We start from the raw sequence: 26,352 nt of genomic DNA on the forward strand, positions 1-26,352 counted from the left end.
ACCACCCCCACGTGTCCCAGGCGGGCGTGATATTGCCTGAGGTGGTTCGCGTGTACTGTTTTCCGTTTACCGTCAGTTCCCAGAACGACGTAGGAATTCTGACGGTGTCCAGCCACGACCGTGTAAGGCCCCCTCCATTTGGGAAATAACTTCCCTTGCCTGTCTACCTCGAAAATGAGAACCTGGTCCCCAGGGTCAAAGCTTTTCGGTTTCGCCCGTCGATTGTACTGTGCGGCATAAGTCTCTTGATTTTTCGATGCCGTTAGACCCGCCACATCCGCAGCCAGCTGCAACTGCTGCCTTAAGCGCTCCATGTACTTCGCTGGCGCCTCCCTAAGTGTGTTGGGGATGTCAACTTCCCCCGACCACGTGTTCTTTAGGATGCCCATAGGGCCCACCGGCTTACGGCCGTATAGAAGCTCAAACGGCGACACACCTGTGGTGTCGTGCGGCACCTCGCGATATGCCCACAGAAGGAACGGCACGTGTTGGTCCCAATTTCGCGGGTCACTTTGCACAACATGGAAAAGCATCTTTTTAAAAACGCGATTCCATCTTTCTACGGAGCCGTTACTCTCCGGGTGCTCCACGGTAGAGAAACGCGGAGCAGAGCCAATTCTTAGCAAGAATTCTTTCGTAAGTGACGAAGTAAAGTTGCTCCCGTTGTCACTACACACTACCTCTGCACCCCGGTTCTCGCGAAGATTTTGAGCAGAGCGTCACACGTCTTACGCGCGGTAAAAGTGGTCATACAGACAACCTCAGGCCACCTGGTGTGCAGGTCTGTCACGCACAGCGCGTACCTGTGCCCACGCGCAGACTTCGGCTCGATCGGGCCAATGATGTCCACATTCACCGCTTGGAACGGATACGCAGGTCGCGTTAACGGCGCTATTGGGACCCTATCGGTGACCCTCCTGTCCGATATTAGCTGGCAGCTGTTACACGTGCGGCAGTATTCCCTAACGTCACGGTCTAAGCCCGGCCAATAGAAGTTTGCCTTGACCCGCGCCAAAGTTTTGCGTAACCCCAAATGTCCTCCCCACGGGGAGTCGTGCGCCAAAAGGAGCACTTCGTTACGCCTGGACTGCGGGAGCACAAGTTGTCGAACCATTCGTCCTCGTATTTTTTCTCGGTGATACAGCGCGCCGTCTATCACCTCGAACCCATGAGTCCCGTTTTTCGCGCGTCCCCATTCCTCCGAAAGTGAACGGTCTTCACGCTGCGACGTTCTGAACTCCGCACATTCCGATGTACGTGACTGCTCACCTACCGCATCCGCCACCACTGAAGGGGCCTCGTCGCTACTCGCCGACTCAACCTCTACCTCGAAACACGACCTCTCGTCTGTCGAACCGCCTTCCTCGATGTCTACAGACATTACTCCCTCGGGGATGACCCGGGCACCTGACGTGAGAAGTTCGTACGCCTCACCCGATAGCAGGCAGTCTGTTCCTGTCGCCAACTCTTCCGTAAAGGCACACAGAACGTATACTGATTTCGCGATGCCGTTCCCTGCGTCTTCCTCGCAGAGGGCAAGACGCAGCGTCCCAAGACTAGCTCTCACTTTTTCCCCGAAAGCCGACACCAAAGTCACACTTCCCGTTGCTTCGGCGCACTCCCTTGGGAACAAGCTGGCACGCATAACGGTCACCTGCGCTCCCGTATCCACAATGGCTCTGACAGTTGTGCCGTCGCTGCAGAGGTCGACCATCTGCAGAACGGACACCTGGTCTACCCCGACCGTAAGTGCACAATTGGCCTTGCACTCTAACCTCTCATCCGACGCGGCACCACCCACGGGGGCCTCAGCCGGGGCCACCGCCACCGATACCCTCGCGACGGTTGCCGCGACCTCGCCGCGCCTGTGCTCAACCTGTTTCCGCGGACAACTCCGTGCAAAATGCGGGCCGCCACACCTGAAACACCGTAGGCCACTCTGGTTTGGCTTTTTGCCTTCCAACTCTCTTTTGTGCGGCTTTTCATGTGCCTCCCTCGCGCTGACATTGCTTGTCGCGCCCCCCTGTGATTGCGTCTGCCCGGCGCTGCCGGACTGCGAACCACGGGCTTTGATCCCGGCGCCGATACCCTTCGCCTCCTCGAAAGCGTCAACCATTTCCGCGATACTTGCAGGCCCTGCCCAGCTGCTACCCTCCTGTACTTTAACATACTCGTACGCCGCTGGACTGATAGTGGTTTTTAACTGGTCTGCCGCTATCAGCTCGATCAGTTCATCGAAGGAATCTACTTCGCGTGATCTGACGTAGTAGGAAAGGTAACTTTTAACGCGGGATGCAAAGTGAGACCATCCCTCGTCTCTCCCCTTAGTCGCTCCGAGGAACTGCTTTCGATATTCCCCGGGCGCCAGCCTTAACTCTTTCAATACCGCGTCCTTTACGGCATCATAACTGTCCAGCTCTTCTGTGGACAATTTTGAGTACAGATGCTTCACGCGCCTCGTCACCAGAGGAAGAATCAAGTGGCTTTGTATATTTGCGGGCACACTGTATGATCGAAAGACCCCCTCAATCCCGTCAAACCATACTGGCACCTCCAGATCGGACGGTAAAGGCAAAAGAACACTTTTTAGCCTCTTAGCGTACCGCTCCAGAGCGTCCTCTCGTGTATCGGGTGACGGGGACGAACTCTGAGACGACCTCTCGCTATTACCTCGCGAAATCTCCAGCTCGATTCGCCGCGAGCGCGCGTTTTCGAGCTCTATTTCCAGCCTTAACCGCTCCAACTCGGGCTGTGAAATGCCGCCCTCCTCCGATACGCTATCCTCCCGCCTATCCAGCGGCTGACTAGTTTCCGTCGAAGTCATGTTAGCACCAACTAACACAGCCGTGTCTGCCGTATAGTGTCTTCCACTACGCGTACGCATGCATAGAAATCCTACTACTATAGGTATCCCTATCTGCACATTGGACCCTGAGGTGTATGCAAAAGACCTCCTACCTCGCCAATGGTCGTATCCGCTCTGGCTGCGACACTTCTTCTCGACCTGTCGACGGCTTCGCTTTAAAGCTCAATGTCTATGCTGCAACACAGACAGTTCGGCACTACAATGCCCCGGCGATGCTGCCGCTACGACGGTGCTTCGCCTTCCTGGGTCTCTTACACGCTGTAGTTCATCACTGTTGCCTCGGGGCGCCGTTGGTGCAGTTGCATCCCTTGCCCACGCAGGGGGTCCCGTTGAACAACCTTCCGCGTCCAAACTTCCTCCGTGACCACACAATGGTCACCGCAACCTCCCTTCGGCTTCCTGCTTCTGTCCCGAAGCGCTTTCCCCAGCTCCTCAGCGATGAGCGTCCGCCGGCCTTGATGAATATCCCTCGGGCGCTTTCTTCCCGTTCCGAGTACCAAGTTCACCCAGTGACCACCCAAGAGCAGATCCTGCCGACTGCGCCAGTAAAAACTCGAACTCGATGTTGTTGTTGTCCGTTCTTCTCGTCACGAGTGGCGGGGGACGGATGGGCGATGATGATGTGCACGAAGTGACCAAATCCTTCTCCGCCGCTCCGAGTTCGATGAAGGGATGATTCGGAATCTGCTCGGTAGGCACTGATTAAAGCCCGACTCAGATGACGGTGATACGGGCTTTATTCACTGGAGACTATGGTACATAGGGATATTTACAAGATTTACACACTGGACTTGATGTTACATGTTCCGAAGTCCGGCTCCCAGTCCTCTCTCCGTCGCTGCGGCCGCTTAAAAGGGTGACAGATAGGGCCACAACCCCCGCTGAAGGCTTCCAATCGGGCGGCCTGGGTTCAAAGGGTTACAACTCGTGGTTGGCCCAGTTTAAATACTTGTCCAGACCTGAACCGCCCGATTGCACACTCTCTCCACGCGATTTACGACCAACGTTTCGAGGTGTCAACCAGTGCACGACCTAACTTCGGTCAGTGCATGCCTCCGGCGCCAGAACCCAGATTTATGGCCGTCGCGACGGATCGAGTTGCCTGGAGGACCCCAGCTCCCCTGCACCTGCAACGATGCCTTTCCCTTTCCCCACTGACATTACCAGTCGGGTCAACCTTCGTCGCAGGCTCGTTAGGAAAATGGGCAAACATCCCCCAACAACACCAGACGTGGGCGGATGATGCCAGATGTTACAATTTGGGCAAATATAACATACTTCTCTCATACAAATTCTCATAATGGTCATGCAAACACAACTCAATCCTTTACAGGGGGGTAGCTGCCGCGAGCGTAGCGTGTGACGAAGACTGTGCAAAATATAATATATTTGAGATATATAAAAATATATATATCATATGCAAAATGGTCAAACAACCGTCTTAGAAAATGGTCGCAAATACTAAATAATTGCAGTCAGCTGTGAAGAGTCTGTTCACGTGTCGATCGGTAGCAGTTTTATCTCAATACAGCTTACAGAAACAGGATTTCTTGAAATGAATTATGAAACTACCACTTCTGTTGAAACTAGGAGTTCAACTCACAGTGCGCACACAAAATGATAAGAATCAAATGAATGATATAACCGAAGTAAAATGGGGAAGTCGGCGATTATACGCTATGTAATCTGTCCGTATTCCGCATAGTAGCGGCCGTGACAAAGTGCCATCGAAGGTGAAGATAACTTTTTTGTGTGTGTCTATTTGGCTGCGATTCGTGTTATCGCTTTGTGAGATGATGAGAGGTGTGATCTTTCGCCACGAAATGTCGTCAATTTCACTAGTTTATTTCAGTCGTCTCCATCGCATTACGCGGCACTGATTGCCTTGTTCTGTGTTCTTGATTGATTTGTTTTGTGCATAATTGTCTCTCTTCAGTGCGGATTTTGCTTTCAAACAAGCGCTAGAACAATCCGAAATGACAAGTTGAAAAATCCAATTTTTCAGGTTTTCTTGGGAGTGTTTATAAATTACCTACGTCAAATATCTATAATACGGGACTGTGGCACACTTCGTGTATCCCTGGACACAACGCTGCAAAAAGCTACATAGCGCTATTTTCTTTTTTCTTCGCGTAAAACCTTGGCAAAGATGAGCAAAAAAATGAGAATAGGGTCATGTTCCTGGCTTTATAGTAGAACAGCTGAGTGATGTATAAACACAAGGGCGCTGTAGCACATTTGTATAGAAAAAATGCTTTCCTAGGATATCAATACTTCCAACGTCAGACAAATATAGGTGCGGCGCAATCTCTTGGCAAACATGGCAGGTTTCACAAGAGGAGTGGGACCGAAGCCTTAATAATTGTTTTAAATTGGAACGGGCAGACGAAGTTTCGTGTTTCACTTCAATTATAAGCAACGACTTACAATCATATTATAATTATACACATCGTTAAGGTAAATGGTCTAGCATAATAATTCTAAATACTCCAAGTCATTGTGCAGCAATTAATTTAACAATGTTTAACTATCATATTGTGATGCATGAACGCTTATGGTCTGCCTGTTCCTCCCACGAAAAAGAAGAAAAAAAAGAAGCAATTAACGCGTTGTTCATTGCTATGTGCAATAAGAGAACGGCACGTTGTCTCAACTGGTGCTGGACAAATGTGAACAACAATTATTTACATCACTGCAATTATTTGCGGGCCCCGCGAATAGCGAAACCCACCCGGCTCTCACGTCACTGCTGGCGTCATCTGCCAGTGAAGCATCGTGGGAGAGGTCACGTGCCTCCGAGTACCAATCAGAATGAACGTAGCGCTCTCTCTGTCTTCTCTTACGCCAGGGCTTGACGCCTGCTTGCGTTCGACGGTTTATATCTTGCAAACTACGACGTGTGTAAGAAAATTATGCTTCCCCCCCCCCCTAAATACTACTCTGGCGTGTAGTACAGTGCGTACATGATGTTATGAACAGAAGTGTCATAACTAAGATATTGCAAGGAATAAGTTTCATGTTGTGTGTACCAGTGATTTATCCAGACCCCCCCTAACACCCCCCAAATGTTCAGTGACATCTTCCTAACTTTTTCTCCTGTGTACCCCCTACAGGGGGTGCCCTTGCGATTTCAGCTTTAGACACATGTCGGTAATGATATGTTAAGCGATAATGACGTAACTATAATAATGACCCCCCCCCCCCCGCCCTCCAACTTTTTCCAACACCCCTCCATGCTTGGAATTCTGGATAAACCACCGGTGTGTACAATCACAGATGCACGCGTTCGAAAGTGACACAACCCATGCATTCGCAAAAAAAAAAAAAAAAAAGAAAGAGAGAAATAAAGAAAGAAAGAAAGGAAATGAGAGCAGGAATCAAATGATCAGCCACAGTGTACATAGCCACACAACGTCCCGTCAGTGCACGCGACACACTAAAAATCCCGCTATCAAGCGAGCCACCGAAAACCCAGCATCCGCCATCCGCTCCTTAGACAAACGCGACGCGTCCTCCTAAAATCGACGCCATATAACTCGCTCTATCTCCCTCATTTCCTCACTGTCCGAACCGCAATATGACCCGCGACAGGCAGCTCCCCGAGGTGTATTTAGGGAGCGTGTTCTGTATGGGCAGCGCCCGAAGGGCCATCCTCTTGACCCGAGTCTTCTCCACTCGCTCTGTTTTCGCACCGTGGAGAGATTCCCCTCGGCCGAGGGCTCGATCTCGAGGGCACGTCCATATACTTTTCTCTAGAGGCATCCCCCCCCCCCCCCCTTGCTTTTGTTCCAGGATGGAAAGATCGCCACGTTGAAAGGCCCGTATTTGTTTAAGGGCATCGCTGCTTTCCGTTAGGGTTCTTCTAATGCGTTGGATTTGGAGAGATAGGGGAGGTCACGTATGTTTGTTTCCAGGGCGGAGGATGCTGCGGAGGAGGCTAGGTACACATTTCGCGTTTCGACGGGATGCAGGCGTTATGGTTTTTGCGTGCGAGGTGTTCCGCGCGAACGCGAAGCCGTTTATTTGTGCTTGGCGTCTATGGTTGTGTCTGGAAAAAGTATCCATGGCGCAGAAATATCGCAGGTGTATAACGTTTTCTGAAAAAAAAAAAGAAAAAAGAAAAACGAACAAAAAGGGCATATACAGTATAAAATTTTCTCCCGATGTACGTAAGAGTATTTTTGGCACACAGTATCTCACCCACTGGTGGTATACCTCTTTAGGCCAGGCTAAAGCCTGGGAGGTACGGGATTTAAAATCTCACGCGCCGCAGGATTGTGCTTTCTGAGGTTCTCCCTGTGTTTTCGGGCTAGGATTTCCGCACAAATACCCGAGTTGTACCCCTCCCCCCGCAACTCCGTCTCCTTCCTCCACGTGTCCCGGTCTGTATACACCGGTCATAGTCGTAGTTGGTTCGCGGCGCTAATAGGAACCCAATGGGTAGCGAAATCCTTAAACTCCTCCGTGAATGTGCCAAATTAACCAAACAACAACAACAACTTTATTACGGGATGAGTCCCTGGCCACGTCTAGAACGATCTGCTCTCAAGGCTCTCTTCACCTCTCTGAACACCAAATTAACCAATCACCAGTTGCTCGCATCAATTCTTCCACTGACGTCGCTCTCTGTTCTTCACAGAAACTTTTAATGTCCTCATTCCTCAAAGAAAGGAAAAATCGGGAGGAAATGAAGTTGTAGGTCCGTCCTTCTCGAAGCACGACGCTACGTAATATATTGCCGAGATTATAAACCCTCAAAGCTACCGCCGTGTACCTCAAGAAATGCCAAGGGCTCTCTATCTTCCCCCTCCCCCCTTAAAAAGACAGCGCCGGAATTTGGGCCTTGCAGGGATTACCTTGTCTTGATTTTTTTTTACCTCGTCTTTCTGTTTGAACGTATACCTCCTGCAACCTGGTTTTCTGCAACGAGCGAAAGTTCTCAAAGGCCTCCGAATGCCAGTTTGTATTGGCAACGGTAGGATGCGACAAGACGTCAGTTTAACAACGTGCGCAGGTGTTTCCGTGTCCCGGATGGAGGATGGGAGAAGTGGTGTCAGGATTAGGAACACGATATAGTTACTATTCAAGTTCGAGAGAGGTATTTTATCGATTGTATCTCATTACGGCCGAAGTCTCATTACGGCCGATGTCTCAATACGGCCGAAAGTCTCAATACGGCCGATAATCCTTTAATCCCCAAGTGTCTCATTACGGCCAAAGTCTCAATACGGCCGAAGGCAGTCTCATTACGGCCGAAGATGTCTCATAACGGCCAAATGTCAAAATGTGTATTGTAACCTGCATTGATATGCAATGTCGCAGCCAGGTATGGATATATATTCAGCAGGGTATAAGCCATGCACTGTGCCCTTAGGGCCCTTATCATATTTATATACACATATTGCGAGACAAACGGTATGTTATCATACCACAGCACAATGCAACATATTGTGTAATGTGTACTCCCACAAGGTAGTGTAGGCTGTGAAGCAGGCTACTATGTGGAGTTAGCTACTTGTAGAGAGCTAGATGAATATTGGCTTTGTTGTGACGCTTTTGGAGCCATCCTACAGTCACTGGCCAAGACAGAACACCTATCTCAGTCGATGTCAGTTTATTTCCATTCGCCTTACAATGATACAATTCTTGCTTCTGGAATGAGTAAACCTGCAAGAAGCGATGAGCAACCATGAATAGGCTAGAATATAAAAAAAACAACAACAACAAGCATTTGTCTCTACATGGCTCGTTTTAATGTGCACAAGCTGCACACGTGTTGATACGCGTCTGCTATTTCATACAAGGTTAACATAAATATTCATTTAGACAAAAGAATGACAAGCCTTAAAAATGTGACTTCCAGGTAAACACAGAGCATAACCATGATATGAATATAGGTTCAGTAGTTCATTCCCTTAATGGAAACATGTGAATATCAAATAGTAATACATTACAATTCATGAAATGATGCATGCATAACTTTCCATTTCTGGTTTCTTTTTTATAAAAGTAGTGCACGAATTAACATTCGTGCACTACTACAAAATTTCTCACTTCACAACAGAACCTTATGATGATCTTAACAGCTCACCTCTTCGCCAGGACTCCCTGGGCAGCAACATCCTATTAGCCATGTTGTTGTTTTTCTTTTTCGGAATCGTTCGTGCAGCCACATACCATGCCTGGAATGGAAAACCAGCTATAAATAACAGTGTATTTGAATGACTTCCTCTTGAAGTATTTATTCTAATCAGATATGCTTTGTGCCTACTATGGTGCGCGAAGGCACGTAAGTACAACATTTGCAGACGTTCGACGTAAGCAGTTCTTGGAGATCAATTCAAGTACGCCGACTTGCGCTTTTATTTTTGAAGAAATACGACGACAAATTTTAACAAATGAAATATGGCTCACAATGATACGAGTAAATGCTGCTGTACGGTGATGCATTATCGGTATCTTATCGTCTTCGAATAAATTTGTTGTTCCTAAACGCGCAACCAACTAGAAACGGCGCAAACCTACGAACGGATACCGAGTTACATCTATTACAGGCACTTCAGCTGTTTTGATTAATTTAAATTACTCTTATGAGAATCCAACTATGTGTGGACAGCACACTACTAAGACAGGCAATCTACGAAAGCATTACTCACCAGAATTCCTGCTTGACTTGGTCTTGGTCAACACTGCGCGATATACGTTGGGGCTGTGGCGATTCATTCAACTCGATTTTTACCGGAACAACAGGCGCTGCTCGAAAGACAACGACGGAAAATAGAGAGCCGCTATAAAGTCCGCTAATTTGCACATTACAGCACTACAAAGCGATATATGAACACATCGTAAACAGCAACCACTCGCTCACACACACAAGAAACGAGGTACCCAACGTTGCTAGACACCATCCGAACTCCGAAGTGAGAGTAGCAAAACAACAAGATATCAAAACACGAAAGGAAGAGTATTGATCCCCCCTCCTTCTATAGCATGCAAAACGTGATTTGCGCTGAGATGAACATATATGTTCATGACGTGAGTAATTTTCACTTTTCACTGATCCAAAGGAGGTCACGTGGGATTGCTCGACGCTTGCGAAATCAACAATGAAAATGGCGAAACGAAACTTGTGAATCGTGCATTTGCTCTTCATGGTAGCTGCCAAAAAATCGAATCAAACTTATGGGACACTGGATTACAGGTATGTTGGCATCTTTTTCATTCCTGCATATCATTACACTATGCGTGAATACATGGTGTCATGTCATGGGTGTCATGTCTCACGATGCTGGGGAAGTAGTTGCAAGGGGAAGTGTGCATGGTTCTAGACTTTTAATTTTTGATCGCGTAATCGAAATATCGGCACCTCTCGCATTGTGGCTTGCATGTGACCAACCAAGTGCTGTTCCCTTACTAGCGCTTCCTACAAACGACAAAACGAAACATGTGGGAATGTATATTTTTGATTACTCATATGTAACAAGAAAATGTATCGTTTTCAGGTTGCTGCCACTACTCCATGTGCCCGCAATTGTCTTGCGTGTATGATTACACTAACGGCGTCGCCCACCACGGCGGAAGTGTTTTGCGTACACGCGTTTCAGCATGAAGCCTGCAGGTAACATCTGATGTTTACCCTTCGGATATTCTGAATTTACATATTGTAGCTTAGAAGAATTCCGAATGCCCAGAGTGACACACACTTTTAACATTGTGACATCAGTGCAATGGCATAAGCTCTAATGTAGTGCCCCACGAAAATGAACAAGGGGTAGTGGTTTATCCAGAATCCCAAGCACGAGAAGGGTGTTGGAAAAAATTGTTGGAATAGTTACGTCATTACAGCTTAACATATCATTACAGACATATCTGAAGCTGAAATCGCAAGGGCACCCCCTGTAGGGGGTGCACAGGCAAAAAAGTTAGGGGGGTCTGGATAAAGCACTGACGAGGGGGACTCCTCCACCCCATGTCAAGCCTCATAAAACACCTCCTGAAATAGTTTCCTGGCTATGCAGCTGCATTGTTATGACGTAATTGTCATTGTTGTCCATAATCCTTGAATATGTTTCGAATATATGAAAAAAAAAGTCTGCTTGACAGCATATGTCTTATAGTCATCATCAAACAAGAGCATATGTCATTTTGTTCAGTGGCTTATGTACTTTTTTGTAAATTTCAGGTGGACATAAATTGTAGAAGGCAGCTAGTGGGGGAGAAGATCATGGTCATGGTCATGTGACTCCTGGAGCTCCCAGTGGGCTCCCTTGTGGACAATGCTCACTTTGCTGAACACACACACACACACAGTTTGCTCACAGAACCAACGAGTAGGATGTTGCTTGAATACTGAGAGAAAATGGCGTAACACATACAAATATCGTGTGACACATATGACAATAAAAACATTTTTCACGAGGGATGCATGAAACACTGTCGCAATATTGTGTGCATGAACCATTGTGTGTGACACAACCCCTGGGGGCACACCGCCTCGGACACATTTTGGGAAGCGTAAAACACAGTATATACAGAGCTACTATGGTGGATGCTTCTTTTTTCTTTTTGGCCGTTATGAGACATCTTCGGCCGTAATGAGACTACCTTCGGCCGTATTGAGACTTTGGCCGTAACGAGACACTTGGGGATTAAAGGATTTTCGGCCGTAATGAGACTTTCGGCCGTAATGAGACTTCGGCCGTAATGAGACTCGGGCCGTAATGAGATGTTACCATTTTATCTCTCTCAGAAGCACTGCATAGAGCAGCAAGACTATACCCGGATGTTTCCGAGAAACCTTGAGCGTAACCTGTCGAAGCGAATGTTTAGTTCGTTTTTTTTTTTTTTTAATCGATAATGGATACGATTTTACAGCATTGTCTAGAAACAACAATAATACCTTGCTGAACGTGGTTTAGCGATTCCTACGACGGGTAACCAGTTAGCGCTTGTGTCTTTGATGGAGTACCGTCGGGAGGTACCGGAGTACCAGCACCGTACCGGATGGGTACAACTTCTCTTCTAGGGTGAAAGGGAGAGAGGGAGGGGAGAGAGTAAGCATGTACGTCGGACACGCATGAGGTGTCCTGCCTCTTGCCATATAAAGAGTTTTAGAGACTCCTTAGCGGCCCTGCGGTTCCGACTCCTTATCGTTGTCAATCAATCAGATATCAGCAACGTGACCTCGGCCACTCAAAAAGAATCATGGATTGGCTTACAGTGTTTTCGGAAACGTTATCGTGAAACTTCTACGTTCTCCTAAAACTGCCCACTTGCAGCACCACAGGGATTACGTTTGCGCTATTTTTTGCGTTATTTTGGTACGATTACGTCATAATGATTTCCCGCTGTGTTTTAACCTTCCGTCGAGTTGCCGTCGTGAATCTATTTGCTTTCCTCACAGTGAGCATCGCGTCAACGTGTAAACATCGGCGCCCCCGAAACACCAATCCCAAGCTGCCAGTACCCTGTTGCACGCTCGAGACGCAAACGTGTACGGTTCCAATAGCTACATCGCGTAGCGAAGTATGTATACGTAAAAGAGCGATTGCCTCGTCCATAGAGCGTGGTTGTTAATGCACTCGTTTTATTTGCGCGCGGGCAGATTGCACGTTATCCCTTTCCAAACTAACATTGTGCGTGCGCAGCAGTAATTGCGGAACGGCTTGCGCAGCCAGTAGCTGGAGATCTCTCTCGAGACAATCGTGTGCTGCTGGTCCGAAATTCGCCCGAAAGCGAATTAAACGGGAGAAGAAAAAAAAATCGATCGAGTTCCCCGTTCTTTTCAGTGCGGAACTCTCAAATAACGATGGTGTGCTATTCCCTCCGGACGGCTTTTCTTTTCTTTTTCTTTTTTTGCTTGGCAAGGAGAGGAGGACGTTACGGCGTTGTTCTTGGTCACTAATGATTATGGAACGCTGATGAGTTCCAGTTTTTACTTCAACCCTCGCACAAAAATACGGGCTGCCAGGTTTCCGTGGGAGAATCGCGTAGTGAAACTACGTCTCTCTTTTTTTGTTGTTGTTTCGCGTTATGCTGGTGTCGAATCGCGAACTCCAGTAATTATGCCGCATTGTTCGGACACTATATAATTACTTGGTGCGCGCTTTGAAATGTTTCCGCGCCAGTGTCTCAAGTCTCCCCCGTTCGTAAGGTAGTAATTACCTACACTTTGTAGCGCAAGAAGGGAGGGTGGGGGGTGGGGGGTTGCTTAGGGATAGGGGAAAAGAAATTAATCGGCCTGTGGATTATTTCGGCTGTTGGGAAGTTGCTCGAAAGATGGCCGACGTGTGCAGTTGATAACGATTTCGTCTGTTGCTGATCTTGCAATTTCCATTCTTTCAATTTTCTTTTTTGTCTGTCCTACTCTCCTCGGAATTGTTGAGGCTTAGGGTTCCTATTCTGGAGTGCGATCGACTTGGCGGTACACCTTCACTTTCTTCCTTTTTAACTAGTTTTAGCACGTACAGGTTACAATTGTCTGGAGCGCCCAGTAGGAGACGAGTTATATAGGATCTTGGGATGGATTATTTAATCACGAGCCACAAACAAAAATAATTTATGGTCCAGCCAATTGATATGTAGTATGGCATAAATAGTAGATAGAACGCAGGAACAAAACAAAAGCAAAATGAAGGTATATGATAATGAGATATGTGGTGTATTTCATTTACGTTTTGAATATAAAAGGTGGTGTTTACGACATTAGAATGACGTGAAAGTAAATTACATGGATTCAAATGAACTAAAAATGAATAAGGTCATATATGACATGAATGATGGACAACGGCATGATGATGTGGCTAAAAAAACAAGTCAGCCCTCGGTTTACGAATTCCCTCTCTTTGTAAACGGCGTCCCCTGGCGCAAGACACTTCCCTTTCCCCTTCCTCATTCAAGAACCTTAATTTATGAAACCCTTCCGTATTTTGCCATGTTCCGAGCCTATTTAATGAAGCCGAGGATGCAATGCTGTGATGCGAAGGCAAATAAACCTGTCCAAGCATTGCAAAGATTGTACACCATTTTCACGAATTTTATCAGTACAGTTTGCCGTTTCGTCCAGCTGGGCGATCAGCCACTGTTGCCATTTGTAAGAATCTATAACCTTCTGAGAGACGTTGGCTATCTATCCGCGATGTAGTTTAATATGCATATATTTCTCATACCACGTCTTTGTTTATATCCCGATTTTATATTATTTTTAGTATAACCGTCTGATTTTTAACTAGTCACAATTTTACCATGGTTTTGGGGCACTATAGCCTGCGTTGCTTATGCGCCACTAATATTGAACCATCATCATCATCTAAGATGGTGACTGAACAACATAGAACAGAATTTACGCGATGACTATACGTATCGAGTAGGAATGCTCGAACATCGTGTTGTGACAGATCATCGCAATGAAGCGCTCCGCAACATGACGACCTCCCCACTGCCTACGAACACACTGCCTCACTATAGAACCACGATAGATCCTCCCCGCACCCTTTAATCACTACCACTAAGTCCGTGCACGGTCAACTGATCCGCGACAGAACGTGGCACAGACTACACCGTCTCGCAGTCGGGAAGGCATCTCATTCCTCCTATTACCGATATCCGAAGATGCGCCTTGTGATTGATAGCGTTCCTGTTCCGTACAGTGATCTCTCTCAATAGCGGCCCGCTGCCAATCCTGTTGGCTCGAGCCCCTCCTATTGTGCGCCTATATTCACGCCGTTAAATCCATTGTGAGAGAACGGAACCGAGGCCGTCGGCAGTGATTTGATAACAGCATTGCAATGCCAGGTCTTTGTACTCGCTCTGACAATGCGCGGGAATCGGAAAGGACGGCTGAGAGCGTCAGACACTGCGTGGATTGGCGTTGAAGACGGAACTGCAGCGCCACCTCCGTCCACTTTGTTCAGGCCGCATTTCTTGCAAGCGGTGTACAATGCATTTCAGTGTTCGTGACTGTAGTATCGGCTTTCCCTGTTAGACACGAATGCGATGCGGGAAAACAGGTTGAAAGCAACGCCCGCGAAGTGCTTGAAAAGGTAACGTCGGCGTGAATCCGTCTCTTTGTGTCACGTTTTGAGACTTCCATTTTGCGTTTTGCGGTTGAGTTAACCTGTCCTCCTGTGCAGGAATATCCGTGCTTGATGTTACATCTCAGGACTTTTTTTCTCTGCTTTTTTTCTCTGCTTTTTTTTTTCGTGGTAAGCGTCCAAAGGTATCTTCCTATCAAGCAGAACTTTTTTTACTTCCAGTTATTACGTGTATGCTACTGCGAGGTACGGTAACGAGCCGTACTTCCCGCACTCTATCGGATTCCTCTCTTGACAGTTCTTTGTGCCGATCCTGCTATCGATTCCACGCTTGCTGTGTCTCTTTCGGACAATAGCAATATAGACGACTTCAGAAAATCACAGAATGCTTAGAATCCGCTTTGAACTGTGGGAGCTTACTAATACAAACGAAACGGGTGGCCTCCAAACTGTTTCGATTTCTCCCACTACCGGTCCATTGTCCACGACGTGTCAAGCTCAGCGAAATCGAAACGTGACGAAATATTACATTGTTCCCCCACTCAGTAAGCGCCCAGGATGCAATGCGTGCGCAAGGAGCACTGGGATGTTCTGAAATCGTCTATTGTCGTTACGGGTTGTTCTTAACTATTCGCTGTTCATTCGAAGACACGGGAGGGTGCATGGGGCCTAGGGAAAAGTTGCGTGGACTTGTCATCGTTTTTGTCGCGCTGTTCATCTACCATTCGCTTTGACAACAGAACACGGAACCCCCGCGGTGTGTGTCAACGCACTTTTCTTGCGGTACACACCATACATACACGTGGGACAGAAAAAAAAAAAAAAAAAAAGAATGGGAGGTCCATCGATCACTCTAAGCCACGAACACGAAGTCGCAAGAAGAGCAAGAACAAGTCGCATATCCAGCTATACACAGTCGACACGTCAGACACCGGTAGTGGCTTACGATCGGAAGACATCTGACAACCATGGAGTCAGTAGTTCCATCACGTTGCCTGGTGGGATAGAGATCTGAGAAGGATACAAGAGTGAAAAGGAAAAAGTAGGATGTCCATGAATTTTCCCCCTCACTCTCGACACTCTGCCGGTGGTACACTATTTATTACGCGGTCTGTATTAGTCGTGATATATTCGTCCATTCATCCAATGAGCCGATCAATAAAATCCAATCCGATCCAGTCTGTTTCGACCTCATGGAGGTCTTGTTGGCATTCCGCCTCAGAAGGGCATTGCAAGCATAGACGTTTTTGGTTCGTTAATACGTATTGATAAGCGAAGATAACGAGAGAAGGGAATAAGTGTAACAGGTGTTTTTTGATTTTTTTTTCTCGGTGGAAGCGTTATAATAATAATAATCATAATGTTTTGAACGGTGCACATCAACAACCGTCAGGTCAATGTTCACGTGTAGCGTAATTTATAAGTAATCGTCATCCATTTCCAATACACTCCTCCTAGCCGCGTTTTGCTCAATTGTCATGCAGAGACCTCCGTGCCTTTTGCCAACAATCTACATTCTAGCTTGTACACACGTACGTTCTCAAACTCGGATAGTTCAGTTAATATTGATTGACTGATTGATTGAACATTGTAGCAAGTCTTTTTAGACGATAAAAATGTGCCGTTGAAAATCGTTACTGACCTATTAGGATTTAGCTGGCAATTACATGGGTTGACATTCCTTATATAGTAACGAAGGCAATAAAGGCCTGTTGTCTGTTGTTTTAACCGCCGTAGGACACAACAGCAATTGTAGTTTGAGCAGTGGCGCATCTTGGACGACCGGATAACGTTATAACCGGGTCATGATTTGGCTTCAACGGCTCGTACGCGATTTCTTTATTGCGAACACTATAAATTGCACGGGCTATCTCCCATAAAGTCCCCTCCCCCCCGCCCCGGAGTAGGGTGGCCTCGGTTTATGCCATTAATGAAATTTAGCCTCTGTAATTTAGCTTTAACAACCTCCCTCCCAAAATAAAAATAAATAAATGGGACCCCGCGCAACACCGTCTGACACAGAACACACGAACTTTCCCTCGGGAAATATAACCGTAATACAAACCGAAATACACCCAATATAGGTACATATATAAGTATACGATGTAAGCACATGCTTCCGCTCGACGTAGTGCATTGCCCATTTCTCGACTCGCTGGCGCGAATCGTAACAGTACCCGCTGCGTGTAATGAAAGATGAAGTCTTGTAAAGAAGGAACAATGCGTCTCTATAAATATATATATATATATATATATATATATATATATAATCACGAGGACCTCCAGAAGGAGAATCAAGAATATACAGTAAAGCCGCGTTCTGTCCGACCGCCTTCAGAATGAAGAGCACCGAAGTGGTGTGTACGTGACTTGTTTTGCTGATGCACAGTCCGTCTTGATCCCACGCATCGAAGACTGTCCAGCTTTCGCGAACTTTTTTTGTTTGTTTGTTTTTTTTATTCTGCGGTAGTGGTATAGTTTTGGACCCTCCTTCCCCCCCCCCTCCTCTCCTTTTGTTGTGTGTGTTCTTGTCGAGAAGCATAGTCGGAACTGCGTCGAGAAAAAGAGTTTGTGTTAAGAAAGAATGTTAGCAAGTGTCAGGGCGGCCCGTGGTTTTTATTCCGACCCCGTCTCGGTTCTGTGCGATACGTGCGGCCCTCTCGCTTACTTTCGGTCCAGCGAATTATTTGGTATTCCCCGGGGTATAGGAATGAATTGGAGACGAAGGGATTGTTGTTTTATCGGCCTCGGCCAGGCGAGGGTTTTTGGTATACGCGCGGTGGAGGTTGCTCATGGGTTGTCATAAACGATAGGATACGCAAGCAAAGCGTGGACTCTATGCACGTTTGTTGTGCTGGTGGAGTGTGTTTTTCTTTCTTTGATTTCTGGATGATTTATCGAAAACGCATAACGAGTTCTGTGTCTCCACTTGCTCTCTTATGTCGTCTCTCACGCTTGGTCGCGCTACACGCATGTTCAGTGCGGAGCCGTGTATATAAAAAAAGGGAGTCTGGCCATTAATGGGACCCACTTTTTGAGATATCTGGCCAATCACGAGCCGATATACAGGTCGGTATTATTACAGGCTATCCAAAGTCACTTCTTTGCCCTTGTTTACTGGGCGCCATCATGTTGGGGAAACTGGATTGGTTTGGATTGAAACGGATACTCCTAGCGACATTCCAAAACAGTGGATTTCGCGGCCACTTTTATCAACACCATCTGCACGGAGAGGTGCATGTCGGGAAGACGCAGAACTGCAGAAAATGGTTGGCTGGCAGAACTGATTGGGCGGGAGAGCGCCAGAACCGCTTCTTCGTACGCGCAGACTGCTGCCGGTATGAACTTTTAATCACGTAACAGGAGCAGAAGGAATCAGAAATGGGAAATATGTGTATATAAACAAAATTCATTAATACAATGTAAAAGTGTCAGTAGCGTCTTTCCTGCTATTTTCTTTGTATCGCGGTGCTCACTAAGCCTAATTCGTCAGCGACGAAACACATCATTTTCGCGTAAATACTGATGGCGGAGCGAAAGTTAAGGCTGACTTTGCAGATAGTTACAAGAGGATATATACTCACAGAATAAAATTAAAGTAGTTTCTTTTTTTTTTTTTTTTTTTGTCACGAACTCCCGGCTTCGCCGTTCCAAGCAACCCCTCCATGATGGGGAAACTTTGGTGTCGTGACGGCGCCCCGTAGAAAACAGCAACCAATGAAATGCGTTCAAACTTGATTGACAGGTCGAGCCTCTCTTTTAGGCTCCCCCTATTGGCCAGACTCCCTTTTTTTAATACAGGACTCTGGATTTAACACGCGTGTAGCGCCACCAAGCGTGTAATATCTGAACATATGTCAGAGAGCATTGGATACGATGGTGTTTGAGAAGGTGACACGTTACACACTTGGTGGCGCTACACGCATGTTCAATGCAGAGCCTGGTTCAATGATCATTCGTTTCAATGATCGAGACTGGCCGTGTGACAGGAGTATTAGTTTCCCGACGTACATTTCGGCCAGCTTCCCCGCAACCATGCACTTACAACGAACGCGCGCACCTGCCACTTTAATCGGTTATCTTATCTTTCCAGGCAGCCTCAGTGAGAGAGAGAGGCTTGCATCTAGTGGATGTAATATAACGGCAAAATAATTGCCACGGATTTTTCCGCCGCAGAAACGCGTTCTCGAAACTTTTATAAATATCGATCCTCTCTTCGTCTGGAGACGCTCCCTCGAGGGTTATTTGAAGTGCAAAGTTTTGGAACTTTTTTATTATTTTATTTTGTTCTACGTGTCAGGTGTTAGGAGCATGTCTTGCTTCGCGCTCTACGTTATAAAGAGTGTGCAAAGATAATCTATGCAATTTTCTGTGTGCCTCCTGCAATACTTGCTTTTTTTTTTTATCTCGCTGAAACTATGCGCGAAATGTTCTTTTCTGCTTTGAAGCATCACTGCGGACTGGATCTCATGTTTTGAGAGTTCTCACCAAACTTATGTCCTTAGAATCTAGGATGTCTCACACTGTATTCTCTCGAAATATTGCTTCTATGACGTCATGGCCACCAGTGCGTCTGGCAACGCTCATCCTCAAAGGTGGATTTCCATTCCTCTCACCACAGCTGCTGGTAGGAGACATACGCCACAGCTTCCGGTGATGTCACCAATGACGTCACCGGTGACTTCAACAACCCTTGCAGAATCCGAAACTATGAAGTTTCCGTGTTTTTCTTTTTTTTTTTTTTTCGAAAATTCCTTGAAGCCAATAACGTTCACTTACGTCATATTTTGCTCACCGAGTCCCTGAGCGAGATTGATTGATTTTTTTTTCTTAGTTGTGGTAGTGGCACTTTTAACTTGAGCTATAAAACCAGGTGGAGTCTCGTTATCTGACAAAGCAACTATACGGCAGGTCCAATTTCTGAGCCACGCACTCAAAGGACACATTTAGTCTTAACTTAATTTCAATTGTAATTTAATTTTGTTGTTAATTTAATTTAATTGTTTCGCCGCGGAGAGCAAACTTGGTGGTCAAGCCAGTGAAATGGGGGGAGTAATTGCAATCTAGGGGAGTAGAAGCTGAAATTCCTTCCCAATTTACTCCTTTTTTTTTGTGTGTGTGTACTTGTAATTTCTATGGGCAAGTACAGTTCGAAAACCAACGGTACTCTCTCATCGACTCACTCAATACTTGCTTGAACTGCTACCGCGGCATTTCTAGCGATGCGTTCTGAGAGAAACGCTGTGTCGCATGAACTCCTTTCAGTGAACAGTCCTTCAAAGTCGTAAAAGACCCTATACTTGAACGGAGTCCTAGCTATCCCGTGTGTCAGAGGCATTTCTATGGCTAATACAGTCAAACTCCTTTATAGCGAACACCTTTTTAGCGAAAATACCACTACAGCAAATTTTTTTGCTGTCCTGCTGGAGCCCTATAGGTCCAATAATGGACATTCTTTTTGAATGAAAATACCTTTACTGCGAATTTTTTTTTTCAGTCACCTGAGTTTCGTTGTAAAGGAGTTTGGCTGTATCCTGTATAGTGGCACGCGGTTAATCTAGCTGGGGGCTTTCCTGTGTGATCAAATATTATACAGACACGTTTGTTAGCTTAGCGCGCTTCCGTAAAATAAAGCGCAAATTAAGTTTCCAGAGCTGGCTGCGTTTGATGGCTGGTTTCACGGCGCACGTCCGTAAAGTTTACGGGGCTGTAGGACTCAAGGGAGGCCCGTTTTATGGCCGCGGCCGTGAATATTTGACGTGCGCAGGTGACTTACAAAATGTGTGAAGGTGTCTGTAATGACGGTACCCTTGTCTCTGTTCGTTTATTTCAGCAGTGGAAGTTTACGGGACTAGAGATGGCTGCCATGATTTATTTATTGGCAACATCCTTATGCTTAGAATACGTTATACGTATAATACTTTTTTTCGTCGCACCTTGGCCATCTCAGTGTGCTTCGGTTACCTAATTCGTCGTATCTTATTTCCGTCCCCAGTGCAAACTGAAATTAAGTGTTTCTGTTCGGCCTTTCCCATCTCTGGTATATTATCGTAACATGCGCTCACACACAATATCTCACCTAATAAGAGCGGACAAGTAACCATACCCCGTGAAGATGGTGTCTCTAGCCTTATCCTAACTTCCAGCTAAAGTACAATTAACGCAAAACCCTCCTGGTACATTCCTCCTTACATTCTACAGAACCCCCTTTTCTTCATTTTTTTATTTTTATTTTAGCAACATAACGCACAAAGTATGAACCACGACATTCTTTCAAATACAAATAAAGCTATTCCGGTGATAAGTCGCAGCACATTCCATTTTTTTGCCGGATATCTCCGAAATGAGACCGTTAAGCTTCGAGAAAAGAACGGAGGAAAGTACGTTTTCATTCTCAGCTTCCGGATAGGAAGATGAACCGTTCTCATCTCGAGTGCTCCCTCTATTCCACGACCTTATTCTGCATTTCACTTTCTTTTCTTCTTCTTCTTTTTTTTTTTTTTTTTTCCTGTTCTATCGTTCAGATTGTTTCTCATTTCTCTTCTGTGGCTCCCCCTATCTCCGTCCCGACAGGCGCGACATTTCCCCGAATAACTCGGACCAATCCCGGTATACTTCTCTTCTCGTCACTCGAGTGTCCCGTCAGACTGTCTCTGTAACGACCTCACTGCGATTGTCTCTCTCGCTCTCGGTATTCTTGGAAACGGCCGGTTCGATTTGGGTAAAGTGTTATAAGTGGCGGAAGCGTACTTCTCCAGTACTGGTCATTTTCGAGCCTGTTAAGTGTATATAATGCGAGCGTTTCATTTGTTCCGAATGTGGCATCAGAATAGGGTGTGCTCCCTGTAAAGTTCGCTCCACCGGAGTAAGCCTCATAGTGCGGCGGAGCCTACCTCGAGGCTAGGTATCGAAGCGACAATTTTATTTTATTATTAGAGCGCGGATTTTCATGCAAATTCATGTATTTTTCTCGATATGGCTTTGTATGTTGTACGGTGAAAAGACACTTTTGGTCTTGGCTTGGTACCGATCAGAAGGGCTCTATGGTGCACATAAATGCATGTTTTGCACGTTGTGGCATACAGGGTGTCCCAGAAAACGTGTCATTGAATTATAATAAAAAAAACTACACCACCTAGAGTCATGCGGTCAACGGCATTTGTTCTTACTGGGTTTTTGCCACCTCCTGATGTGAATGTCGTGTAACGTAAGTTTAGTTATGTAAATTTTTGCGGGCATAAGTCGGAAATTTGCTTAGTAAAGGTCACTTTTTTACCCCACCAATGTGAAGAGCGTGTCTAATTTAGTCAAATTAATGATAATTGACAGGGATATTCAGGAACTATCCCATCGGAAAAAATAGCCGAACATCATGCTCTACGGAGGTCGCACAGACTAGCGCACGACGAATTTTTCAGCGCAATCTTTGTCAGTCCGACGAGAGGAGGTTGGAAACCCAGCCCACCCCGGCATTGCAAGAAGAGATAACACAGGCATGGCTTACCGCGTCCGACTTTCGCTGCGATAATGCTTTCTCTTTCCCAATTTTAGGAACTATTACTTTTTCTACTATCACTCTGTAGGCTGTCTTTGGAACCTCCTTTCGTCGCACTGAGACCGATTGCGCTCAAAAAGTCATCGCGCATTATGGTCCGGTGCTCCGAAAAGCATGATGTTCGACTATTTTTCCCGATAGGATAGCTCGTGAATATCGCTGCCAATTTGGGTGAATTCGGCACGCTCTTCATACTGGTGGGGTAAAAAAGTGACCTTTACTTGGCACATTTCCGAGTTCAGTTTACAAATATTTACATAACTAAACTTACGATACATGACATTCACATCAGGAGGTGGCAAAAACCTAATAAGAACAAATGCCGTTGACCGCATGGTTCTAGGTTGCGTAGTTTTTTTTATTATAATTCAATGACACGTTTTCTGGGACACCCTGTATATCGCATGTGAAAAGTGCATATTTTGCCATATTTTCATGTGCGAACGCGTACTTCTCTTTTCATGGATGGTTTCGCTGGTTTTGGGACGCCGTTGAGTCGTCTTTCGCAAAACTTCTGGCCAGAATCGAATATTATCCGTGTTTCCGTGGCATGAGGTGCGGTGTTCAGCCCGTACCCTGGTTACTCCATCGTCCACAGCATGCATGGGTGATGGGCCTTCATGTAGTTCACTTTCGCCATATTACCGTTACGGAGCGTTCGCATTTTAATCTGCATGATGCAGCGCCGAACTCAAAGCCAGGACGAAACAAGCCAAAGCATGGGCAACACAGAGAATACGAACATACACGTTTGTTCATGTTTTTCGTGTTGCCCATGCTCAGGGTTTTTTCGTCCACCGCTAGACTGCGTTTACGCTATTTTATCGATCACGAACGCAGAGCATTCAGCTCCATGATTTATACCTGTGGGGCAAGTACCCTTTTGCCGTGTTCAGCAGAACGAATGTGGCTTTATTTTACCGTATTATCCCTAACAAAATACTCACTTTTTTAAAATAGGTATTTCGTGCATTGCTTTCGTACCAAAAACAATGAAAACAGCTCATGTATTCAGAGACATTTTACTGTATATTTCGAAGATTTTCTGTGCATTCATATTTCGAAAGTTTTTAGTGCACATTTATCTGCGCTCTAATTATTATTATTGGGCGTTTCCCAATTGTTCGCGGTGATTTCCCTTGCAGGATGATGGACCTCCTGTTACCTTTTGTAAAGCGTTTTTTTTTTATAGAGATATTGTCCGTTTAAATGACTTACGATTTTATGCACCGTTTTTACTGATTTTACCGGGTTCTTATGTCTCACTTTGTGTTGTTTGACGCTTTTAACATACCCGTTTTTATTTCCTTTTACTGGTAACATCACTTATCACCGCCCATCACCGTATCCCCAGTTTCTTGTGCACCATAAAAACTCCAGTCATAATTATCATCGTGGTAATTTGGTGAAAATATAATGAGGATCCTCACAGTAGGGGACCGAAGTCCTTTGTTGTCCTCAAGTGTGGAAGCGAAGAGGCGATGTTAATATAGATAGTTGATGGGTAGATAGTTGAGTGTACGATGTTGAAATAGTATTCTCTGTTCTGTGGTAATATCGGCTTCCTCTGTCCGGTTTCGAGCAGTTCAACACGAAGCGACAGGAAATAAAGTAATTTGGAGTGCCCAATCCGGTGATTATCGGCGTTTCTTGTTATTTTCACCGACCGCGTGAAAAAGTTGCCGGCGTACGTTATCGGTGTTTCTTTTTTACTTTTTTTCTTCTTTTTCTTTTTCAACATTGGAAACTCTCGAATAATGCAAGCACATCGCTGACAGCTCGGGAACCAATACCTTGAGGCTTCTTCCTCTTGTTAAACTGCAAAGCTGGACGCACCAAGTCAGAATAAACTCCCTCTTTTTCTCCGGAAAAAAAAAAAAAAGCTAAAGAAGGAAGGGGTCGCATCTGGTGGAGCAAACACAAATACGGCCATGTTTGCCAACAGCCATGACACCCAGCTGGCAGCATCACCGCGAGCGAAACGGATATGCCGAGCATCCCAAATGTTTCTCTGCCACCCGTATAGGCGTTCGTTGGATCACGTCACATCGAAGTACGCCAGATGGGTTGCGTTAACCGCAGAGACCGGCAGAAGTAGCCAGGAGGCATTGTTCGGAGCAACGGATGAGTGACGTTGAGTGACGTCACGCTTAAGTCATGCTGCAGATGATGATTGACGCGTCAGGCCAGCTGCGGTCCCTGTTTTTATTTTGCGTTGCGTGTGTTTTATTATTCGTGTGTGGACGAGCTCTGCCAGCGGCATGACCGAGCCGGCTAAGGCTTTCCCGCTCGTTCGTGGTAGCCAAGGTCGTGTTGAAGACTGGGAGGTAGTGGGTTCGAATCCTACAACCGGCTGTGCTGTCTGAGGTCTTCCCTGGGTTTTCCAAAGACTTTCCAGACGAATGTCGGCATAGTTCCCCCCTCAAGTCGGCCCAGGACGCATAGTAACCCCACCACTCCTTCCTGCTGTCGTCTCTCCATCTGTCCACATCTGTACGCCGCTCATAGCCACCGTTGCTTCGCGGCGCTAACACGAAAAAAAAAACACTAGTTCTACACCTTAAAAACTCAATTGAATGTGACGTTTACATACCGGTGAAACGTGTAAAAAATGCAAATACTCTTATATTTCACCCTCATTTTCCCAAAGGACAAAAATGTCCACATGCCTTGTTTCAACACAGTATCCAGGTGTACTTGGGCGGTTTATCATTATTAGAAGCATCCTAAGTCCTCCTAGTGTGACACGCGCAGCTTTGAAACGGTGCCTACGTAGTGCCCTACACAAAGTACTACCTCTGTTAAGACTACGGTGCTCGGCGGGTCGAAAGCGGTGATGACACACGTTATCCACAAGCCTCGTTTCCCTTAACCCGTCATGGCTAATTCACTGTCGCCAACATCTTCCACTCATGAGGTCTCTGCGAGGGAAATTATGCACGACGGATTTTGGTCCGCAAATTAACTGCAGGGCGTTCCAACCCGCATAATGATAGTGTCGTCCCGGAAAGTGCTTTGGCCGTCTTCAAGATGTCGCAACGCCGTGTCTGTTACCATGACTACGCATAACCAAGTTGCACGTTCGCTACTGGAAGGAATCAACTGTTGCTATGGGAACCGGGACAGGTATATTCCTTCTAAAGTTTCGATCAGGAGTGGGCAAATGCCACTCACTATCTTTGGCCCCCTGGAAATTTTACCTCACCTGATCTCATCTCGAGGTACGTGAACTGAAGGCCCGCGCGGAAAGGGGGGAGGGTGAGGGAATGAATCGTACGTCTTTGGTCGATTGCATGGCGAGGTGCGGGGTTTATTTGCCTTCGAATGTCTGAGTGAAACCCAAAGCACAGGCACAGACCAGTACAGCCAGCTCGTGCTGGAACTCGAACCCAAATCATTCACCCGGTCGTGCATTGGGGTACCTTGCACTAAAGCGATCTGAAGAAGGATGCGTCTTCGTCGTATCATCCCACAACTCAAATTTTCAACATATATACTCGAACTCTTTTGTTCAATGCAGCTCGCATTCTTCAACAACTGCGCCAAGACTCGTCACTTTGTTACAAAATAGTTTTCGCAAGCACGCCGCGGGTGCTTCTAAAAGTCGCTCTTAAACAGGCGCTAAAGTGCATTTTACGAAAGCAAATTACTTTAAATAAAATAATTTATTTATTTATTTATTATATTTATTAACTTATTTATTTATTAAAGTACTAAACACACTTTAAAGTTCAAAAGCCGCAAGCACTTCGCAACATCGTATAAGTTGTATATATACACACACACACATATATATATATATATGTATATATTTGCTCAACAAAATCGACTGCGACGACAGCTTCATCCTTATCAGCTCCCCCTCACATAAGCACACCTGACTCCCCTTCGTCAGAACA

At 46.1% G+C, this 26,352-nt stretch overlaps 2 protein-coding genes and 1 long non-coding RNA gene across 3 annotated transcripts in view; 2 read left to right on the top strand and 1 right to left on the bottom strand.

The window, feature by feature from the left end:
- The window catches only part of LOC135391201 (TBC1 domain family member 2B-like), a 123,305-nt gene that overhangs the window by 52,521 nt on the left and 44,432 nt on the right, over positions 1-26,352 (top strand). The gene's annotated exons all lie outside the window — the stretch shown is intronic.
- The window catches only part of LOC135391202 (uncharacterized), a 95,420-nt gene that overhangs the window by 28,427 nt on the left and 40,641 nt on the right, over positions 1-26,352 (bottom strand). The window lies entirely within an intron of this gene.
- Positions 9,915-11,253, top strand: LOC135392755 (uncharacterized). The gene is made up of 3 exons (XR_010422210.1): positions 9,915-10,067; positions 10,369-10,484; positions 11,049-11,253. It is a non-coding gene; the product is annotated as an uncharacterized LOC135392755 (long non-coding RNA).

The sequence above is a fragment of the Ornithodoros turicata genome, chromosome 4 (genome assembly GCF_037126465.1).
Source record: "Ornithodoros turicata isolate Travis chromosome 4, ASM3712646v1, whole genome shotgun sequence".
Lineage (NCBI taxonomy): Eukaryota > Metazoa > Arthropoda > Arachnida > Ixodida > Argasidae > Ornithodoros > Ornithodoros turicata.